Raw genomic sequence first — 9,220 nt, forward strand, 5'->3', positions numbered from 1 at the left:
GTCTGCACTGCTCATGCCCAGGTGTCTGTGGGGGGCCTTGGCAGAGTCTGTAAGGGGGCTAGTGGGCAGAAGGAGACTGTTTGAGAGGCAGGCTGCAGGCAGGGGACCCCGGGAGTGTGTGCAGGGCTGTGTGTGTGGGTGTGGTGGCAGGGGTTTAGGGCAGGACCCCTGCTGGATGGTGAGATGGCAGCTGGGCTGGACCTGGGCCCCCAGAGATGAAGCGCAGATGCAGGGTGGCAGTAAAGTAGTGCAGGGAGGCACACATTAGATGTTAGTTGGGGAGCTGGGGGACTGAGGGCAAGGGGAAAGGGGGCATCATTGAGGAGGGCTCTGGACTAGAGAGTGGGGGGAGCTGGAGGCATGGAAGGTCCCAGGAATCAGGGACTGACAGGAACAGATTCCTGCACTCACCCACTGTATAGAAGCTGCAACTGCCAAGGCAGCAGCCCTGGCTTCCCTAGTCCAAGGGCCATGAGTGAGTCCCTCTGAGGATGAGGAAGAGGAGGATGAGGTGGAGGAGGCAGAGGAGAAGGAGGAGGAGGTGGAGGAGGATGAGGAGGAAAAAGAGGAGGAGGAGGAGGAGGAGGGGCAGGAGGGCAGCTGTCAGTAGGCACCGGGATTAATAGAGGCCTCCATTATGGAGGCATGTGTCCAGGCAGGCACCCAACAACCCTCAGGGGCAGCTCAGGGCACCCAGGGACCTGGTGTGGTTATCTCTGGTGTGGGGACTGTCAGTCAGTCAGCAAGACTGTGTGTCAGTGCACATGGTGGACAGGGGACTGGCGGACCTTGGTCCCCTGCCCTGGGCTGTCAGATGCCAGCCCCATGCCCAGACACACACCAATCTGCCCATAGGCCCTTGGCCCGGCCTACCAGCACCTGCTTTGCCCTGGGGCTCTGGCTCTGGTGGCTGGCCACCACTCCTCACGTCAAGTTCAGCATGGGGGTCATGGCTGCTGGTCACCTGGATGGGCGGTGTCCGTGTGGCCTAGCAACTACATTAGCCCTCTGATATGTCCTAGCCCCTGAAATTCTGTGCTGGCCACACTGGCACTGGGCAGCCCAACTGCCCTGCCACTAGGTCAGGCAACAGTGCCCAGACGCCTGGGCCCTGGCACAGAGAGAAGGAAGGATGGGAAGACAGTGGTGACTGACGAGGGACCTCAGGGCTGGCAGCCAAGAGAAGACAGGTGGAGGTGCGCCCGGTATCCAGGGAGCCCAGGCTAGAGCTGCCTGTATGCCTGCCTGCCTTCTTGGATGTCTGTATGCTGCCTTTGTCCAGGTAGGTTTCTCAGGTCCCCTCCACTCCTGTCCTCTCCTGTCCTCACCATCGTCTTCCCTCTCCTCTCCTCTGCACTTTGCTTCTCTACTTTGTCTGTCCTCTCTTCTGGGTGCCCTGCTCAACAGCTCCAGCTCTTGTGATGGTTCTCCAGTGACAGCTGTTCGCAACCCCTTCCACCCACTCCCTGCCCCTGACGGGACCCAGCTCACAGGGTCTCCGGCTCAACCAAGCCACACCCACACCCCCCAACACATTCCCTGGTTCAGCCCCTCTGCCCTATTCAGCCGAACCGGCCCCTTTGCAACCTACCTATGCATCCTTGTTTGCCTTCACCATTCAAGGAGAGATCTCCTTTTGTACTTAGCTTGGTTGACGGGTGGATGGATGGATGGATGGATGGGTGGATTGTTGGATGGATGTATGGACAGGTCAATGGATTGGTTTTGTAGAGGCAGAATACCATCTAGGTGTACTTGAGACCGCTGGTGTCAGAACCCCAGTCTATGTCAAATGTAAAACATTAATGCATCAATAACAAAAATGAAAAAGCACCTAAATAAATAAATAAATATAAAACCTGGGTTAAAATATACATGGCGTCTTTGCCTTTCTGCATATGGTATGCTATGAGGATCTTAACAAGGAAAGCATTGTCCTGAGTAGCCCCATTGAAGAAGTGGAATATTTCCTTTTCCTTTTTTTTCTTTCTATTTTCTTAATTATTTATTGGAATAAATAGACAGGAATTGAGAGCAAAGGGAGGGATAGAGAGTTTGAGAAAATTAGAGCCCCTAAAGACCTGCTTCACCCCCTGTAAAACGACTCCCCTGCAGGTGGGGGTCTGGGCGCCAGACCCCAGACACTTCCATCTGTCCCCTCTTTTCGTGAGCGCCACAAGACCTTAACCCTCTGACATAACCCTAAACCTCCCTGGATTTACTTTTGAAGGCAATATGACCTGCCTCGTTTTGAATCCTCATTATCCTGAGGGTGAGTCCTGGAGACAGTGTCATGACACGACACACGGAGGTCTCTGGTATCAGAGAGCACCTGGAACAGCAGCTGGGGCTCTAGTGCCAGGAGAGTCGCAACTCCCCATCCACCCTCGATGTAGTCCGCCTGCCTGCATATTGGTCCTTTTCCCTCCAAAAAAGATTTTTCCCTTTTGTCACTGAGAAACAGGCAGCAGACAGGTTACCCAGGAAGGGGGAAAAAATAAAAAGCCTTTTTTTTTTTTAACCATAGCAAATGAGCATCTTCTGGGAAGTACAGGTTTTGAACCTGAAAACTCTTCCTGTCTGTCTCCTAGTCCACAGAAAGAGCCATTAGCACAGCCAGATCTCATACTCAGATGGGGTGTTTTTGCCAGTCAAATGTCTGCACAGCGCACTAGGGATTGGGCGGCCTGAGACATAAAATGTTACATTGTAGATTGACTGTTTGAGGTACTTGCTCCCCATGACATTGGACTATCTCAACTCCATCCCCTACAGCATGAAAAAAAGACTCCTCACATACATGGAGCAAATGGAGTGGGGGAGAGGGAAGCTGTTTGCATGTCTGCACTGCTCATGCCCTGGTGTCTGTGGGGGGCTGTGGCAGAGGCTGTAAGGGGGATAGGGGGCAGAAGGAGACTGTTTGAGAGGCAGGCTGCAGGCAGGGGAGCCTGTGAGTGTGTCAGGGCTGTGTGTGTGGTTGTGGTGGCAGGGGGTTAGGACAGGTCCCCTGCTGGATGGTGAGATGGCAGCTGGGCTGGCCCTGGGGCCCAAGGGCTGAAGGGCAGAAGCAGGGTGGCAGTAAAGTAGCACTGGGAGGCACATAGTAGATGTTAGTTGGGGAGATGGGGGACAGAGGGCAAGGGGAAAGGGGGCATCCTTGAGGAGGGCTCTGGACTAGAGAGTTGGGGGAGCTGGAGGCATGGAAGGTCCCAGGAATCAGGGACTGACAGGAACAGATTCCTGCACCCACCAACTGGACAGAAGCTGCAGCAGCCAGAGCAGCAGCCCTGGCTTGCCTAGGCCAAGGGCCCTGAGTGTGTCCCTCTGAGGATGAGGAAGAGGAGGATGAGGTGGAGGAGGACGAGGAGGAGGAGGAGGAAGAGGAGGAGGAGGAAGAAGAGGAGGAGGAAGAAGAGGAGGAGGAAGAAGAGGAGGAGGAGGAGCAGGAGGGCAGCTGTCAGTAGTCAACGGGATTAATAGAGGCCTCCATTACGGAGGCAGGTGTCCAGGCAGGCAACCACCAACCCTCAGGGGTAGCTAAAGGCACCCAGGGACCTGGTGTGGGTATCTCTGGGGCGGGGACTGTGAGTCAGTCAGCAAGACTTTGTGTCAGTGTACATGGTGTGACAGGGGCCTGGCGGACATTGGTCCCCAGCCCTGGGCTGTCAGATGCCAGCCCCATGCCCAGACACACACCAATCTGCACATAGCCACTTGGCCCGGCCGACCAGCACCTGCTTTGGTCTGGGGCTCTGGCTCTGGTGGCTGGCCACCAGCCCTCAAGGTCAAGTTCAGGGTGGGGGTCATGGATGCTGGTCAACTGGATGGGCGGTGTCCCCGTGGCCTAGAAACCACAGGAGCCCTCTTTGATGTCCTAGCCCCTGGCATTCTGTGCTGGCCACACTGGCACTGGGAATCCCAACTGCCCTGCCACTAGGTCAGGCAACAGCGCCCAGACGCCTGGGCCCTGGCAAGGAGGGACTGAAGGATGGGAAAACAATGCTGACCAACGAGGGACCTCAGGGCTGGCAGCCAAGAGAAGACAGGTTGAGGTGCACCCGGGATCAAGGAAGCCCAGGCCAGAGCTGCCTGCATGCCTGCCTGCCTTCCTGGATGTCTGTATGATGCCTTTTGTCCAGGTAGGTTTCTCAGGTCCCCTCCACTCCTGACCTCTCCTGTCCTCACCATCGTCTCCCCTCTTCTCTCCTCTGCACTTTGCTTCTCTCCTTTGTCCTCTCTTGCGGGTGCCCTGCTCAACAGCTCCAGCACTTGTGATGGTTCTCCAGGGAAAGCTGTTCGCAAACCCTTCCACCCCCTCCCTGCCCATGACGTGTACCAGCTCACAGGGTCTCTGGCTCACCCCACCCACACCCACACCCCCCAACACATTCCCTGGTTCAGCCCCTCTGCCCTATTCAGCCAAACTGGCCCCTTTGCAACCTACCTATGCATCGTTGTTTGTCTTCACCATTCAAGGAGAGATATCCTTTTTTACTTAGCTTGGTTGACTGGTGTATGGATGGATGAATGGATGGATGGATGGATGGAAAGCTGGATGGATAGCTGGATGGGTGAATGGATGGATGGACAGGTCAATGGATTGGTTTTGTAGAGGCAGAGTACCATCTAAAGGTACTTGAGAACGCTGGTGTCAGAGCCCTAGTCTATGTCAAATGGAAAACATGAATTCATCAATAACAAAAATGAATAACCACCTAAATAAATAAATAAATATAAAAATTGGGTTAAAAATACATAGCGGCTGTAAGGGGGCTAGGGGTCAGAAGGAGACTGTTTGAATGGCAGGCTACAGGCAGGGGAGCCCGTTGAGTGTGTGCAGGGCTGTGTGTGAGGGTGTGGTGGCAGGGGGTTAGAGCAGGTCCCCCTGCTGGATGGTGAGATGGCAGCTGTGCTGGCCCTGGGCCCCCGGGGCTGAAGAGCAGATGCATGGTGGCAGTAAAGTAGTGCAGGGAGGCACACAGTAGATTTTAGTTGGGAGCTGAGGGACAGAGGGCAAGGGGAAAGGGGACATCCTTGAGGAGGAGTCAGGACTAGAGAGTGTGGGGAGCTGGAGGCATGGAAGGTCCCAGGAACCATGGACTGACAGGAACAGATTCCTTCACCCACCCACTGGATAGAAGCTGCAGCAGCCAGAGCAGCAGCCCTGGCTTGCCTAGGCCAAGGGCCCTGAGTGAGTCCCTCTGAGGATGAGGATGAGGAGGAGGAGGTGGAGGAGGAGGAGGAGGATGAGGAGGAAGAGAAGGAGGAAGAAGAGGAGGAGGAGTAGGAGGGGCAGGAGGGCAGCTGTCAGTAGGCAATGGGATTAATAGAGGCCTCCAATACAGAGGAATGTGTCCAGGCAGGCACACACCAAACCTCAGGGGCAGCTAAGGGCACCCAGGTACCTGGTGTATGTATCTGTGGGGGAGGGACTGTCAGTCAGTCAGAAAGACTGTGTGTCAGTGCACATGGTGGGACAGGGGCCTCGTGGACCTTGGGCTGGGCTGTCAGATGCCAGCACCTTGCACACACACACACACACCAGTCTGCCCATAGCCTCTTGGCCCGGCCGACCAACACCTGCTTTGGCCTGGGGTTTTGGCTCTGGTGGTTGGCCACCACCCCTCAGGTCAAGTATAGGGTGAGGGTTATGGCTGCAGGTCAACTGGATGGGCGGGGGCCCAGTGGCCTAGCAACCACAGGAACCCTCTGTGATGTCCTAGCCCCTGGCATTCTGTGCTGGCCACACTGGCACTGGGCAGCACAACTGCCCTGCCACTAGGTCAGCCAGCAGCACCCAGACGCCTGAGTCCTGGCACAGAGGGACGGAAGGATGGGAAGACAGTGCTGACCGACGAGGGACCTAAGGGCTGGCAGCCAAGAGAAGACAGGTGGAGCTGTGCCCGGGATCCAGGGAGCACAGGCCAGAGCTGCCTGCATCCCTGCCTGCCTTCCTGGATGTCTGTATGCTGCCTTTCTCCAGGTAGGTTTCTCAGGTCCCCTCCACTCCTGATCTCTCCTGTCCTCTCCTGTCCTCACCATCCACTCCCCTCTCCTCTCCTCTGCACTTTGCTTCACTCCTTTGTCTGCCCTCTCTTCCTGGTGCCCTGCGCAATAGCTCGAGCACTTGTGATGGTTCTCCAGTGACAGCTGTTCGCAAGCTCTTCCACCCCCTCCCTGCCCCTGACGTTACCCAACTCACAGGGAATCCGGCTCACCCCACCCACACCCCCCAACACATTCCCTGGTTAAGCCACTCTGCCCTATTCATCCAAACTGGCCCCTTTGCAACCTACCTATGCATCGTTATTTGTCTTCACCATTCAAGGAGAGATATCCTTTTTTACTTAGCTTGGTTGACTGGTGGATGGATGGATAAATGGATGGATGGATGGATGGAAAGCTGGATGGATAGCTGGATGGGTGGATGGATGGATGGACAGGTCAATGGATTGGTTTTGTAGAGGCAGAGTACCATCTAAAGGTACATGAGAACGCTGGTGTCAGAGCCCTCCCTAGTCTATGTCAAATGGAAAACATGAATTCATCAATAACAAAAATGAATAACCACCTAAATAAATAAATAAATAAATATAAAAATTGGGTTAAAAATACATAGTGGTTGTAAGGGGGCTAGGGGGCAGAAGGAGACTGTTTGAGAGGCAGGCTACAGGCAGGGGAGCCCGTGAGTGTGTGCAGGGCTGTGTGTGAGGGTGTGGTGGCAGGGGGTTAGGGCAGGTCCCCCTGCTGGATGGTGAGATGGCAGCTGTGCTGGCCCTGGGCCCCCAGGGCTGAAGGGCAGATGCATGGTGGCAGTAAAGTAGTGCAGGGAGGCACAGAGTAGATTTTAGTTGGGAGCTGAGGGACAGAGGGCAAGGGGAAAGGGGGAATCCTTGAGGAGGGGTATGGACAAGAGAGTGTGGGGAGCTGGAGGCATGGAAGGTCCCAGGAACCATGGACTGACAGGAACAGATTCCTGCACCCACCCACTGGATAGAAGCTGCAGCAGCCAGAGCAGCAGCCCTAGCTTGCCTAGGCCAAGGGCCCTGAGTGAGTCCCTCTGAGGATGAGGAAGAGGAGGAGGAGGTGGAGGAGGAGGAGGAGGATGAGGAGGAGGAAGAGGAGGAGGAAGAAGAGGAGGAGGAGGAGGAGGGGCTGGAGGGCAGCTGTCAGTAGGCAATGGGATTAATAGAGGTCTCCAATACAGAGGAATGTGTCCAGGCAGGCACACACCAACGCTCTGGGGCAGCTAAGGGCACCCAGGGACCTGGTGTATGTATCTGTGGGGGAGGGACTGTCAGTCAGTCAGAAAGACTGTGTGTCAGTGCACATGGTGGGACAGGGGCCTGGCGGACCTTGGGCTGGGCTGTCAGATGCCAGCACCTTGCACAGACACACACCAATCTGCCCATAGCCCCTTGGCCCGGCTGACCAACACCTGCTTTGGCCTGGGGCTTTGGATCTGGTGGTTGGCCACCACCCCTCAGGTCAAGTTTAGGGTGGGGGTCATGGCTGCAGGTCAACTGGATGGGCTGGGTCCCAGTGGCCTAGCAACCACAGGAATCCTCTGTGATGTCCTATCCCCTGGCATTCTGTGCTGGCCACACTGGCACTGGGCAGCACAACTGCCCTGCCACTAGGTCAGCCAGCAGCACCCAGACGCCTGAGTCCTGGCACAGAGTGACGGAAGGATGGGAAGACAGTGCTGACCGACGAGGGACCTAAGGGCTGGCAGCCAAGAGAAGACAGGTGGAGCTGTGCCCGGGATCCAGGGAGCACAGGCCAGAGCTGCCTGCATGCCTGCCTGCCTTCTTGGATGTCTGTATGCTGCCTTTCTCCAGGTAGGTTTCTCAGGTCCCCTCCACTCCTGATCTCTCCTGTCCTCTCCTGTCCTCACCATCCACTCTCCTCTCCTCTCCTCTGCATTTTGCTTCTCTCCTTTGTCTGCCCTCTCTTCCTGGTGCCCTGCTCAATAGCTGGAGCACTTGTGATGGTTCTCCAGTGACAGCTGTTCGCAACCTCTTCCACCCCCATCCTGCCCCTGACATTACCCAACTCACAGGGTATCCGGCTCACCCCACCCACACCCACACCCCCAAGACATTCCCTGGTTAAGCCACTCTGCCCTATTCAGCCAAACTGGCCCCTTTGCAACCTACCTATGCGTCGTTATTTGTCTTCACCATTCAAGGAGAGATATCCTTTTTTACTTAGCTTGGTTGACTGGTGTATGGATGGATGGATGGATGGATGGATGGATGGATGGATGGAAAGCTGGATGGATAGCTGGATGGGTGTATGGATGGATGGACAGGTCAATGGATTGGTTTTGTAGAGGCAGAGTGCCATCTAAAGGTACTTGAGACCGCTGGTGTCAGAGCCCTAGTCTATGTCAAATGGAAAACATGAATTCATCAATAACAAAAAGAATAACCACCTAAATAAATAAATAAATATAAAAACTGGGTTAAAAAATACATAGTGTCTTTGCCTTTCTGCATATGGTATGCTGTGAGGATCTTAACAAGGAAAGTATTGTCCTGAGTAGCCCCTTTGAAGTAGTGGAATATTTCATTTTCCTTTCTATTTATTGACGTTCCATTTTCTTGATTATTTATTGGAATAAAAATACAGGAATTGAGAGGGAAGAGAGAGATAGAGAGTTTGAGACACAGAGAGAGACACCTGCAGCACTTCTGCACCACTTGGAATATTCCCCCGGCAGCTGTGGACCAGGGTCTTGAAGCCCAATCCTCCTGCATTGTAACATGAGTGCTTAACTGGGTGTGGAACCACCTGCTACCCTTAATGGGACACTGATTTTAGCAAGGAAAAGAAATTCTCGTGGCAAGGTAATAAATAAATAAATGAAGAAATAAAGAAAAGTGCATTGACATTAACTCAGTGGAAACACACAGGGACATATACATCTCTGTTACCTGTATTACTTATTCATTGATTGATTGATTGCCTCAAGGGGTTATTGCCACAGCTCAATGCCTGCGCTACGAATAATCCACAGCTCCTGCACTCCATTTGTTCCCCGTTCGCTGCTCTTGTTGCTTGGTCACTGTGGTGGTTATTGTTGCTGATGTTGTTCTTACGGACAATTGCATAGGACAGAGAGAAAAGGAGAGATCAGGGGTAATACAGAGTGGGAGAGAAAGATAGAGCCCCTAAAGACCTGCATCTCCCCCTGTAAAGCGACTCCCCCGCAGGT

The sequence above is a fragment of the Erinaceus europaeus genome (assembly GCF_950295315.1).
Source record: "Erinaceus europaeus chromosome 6 unlocalized genomic scaffold, mEriEur2.1 SUPER_6_unloc_37, whole genome shotgun sequence".
Classification (NCBI taxonomy): domain Eukaryota; kingdom Metazoa; phylum Chordata; class Mammalia; order Eulipotyphla; family Erinaceidae; genus Erinaceus; species Erinaceus europaeus.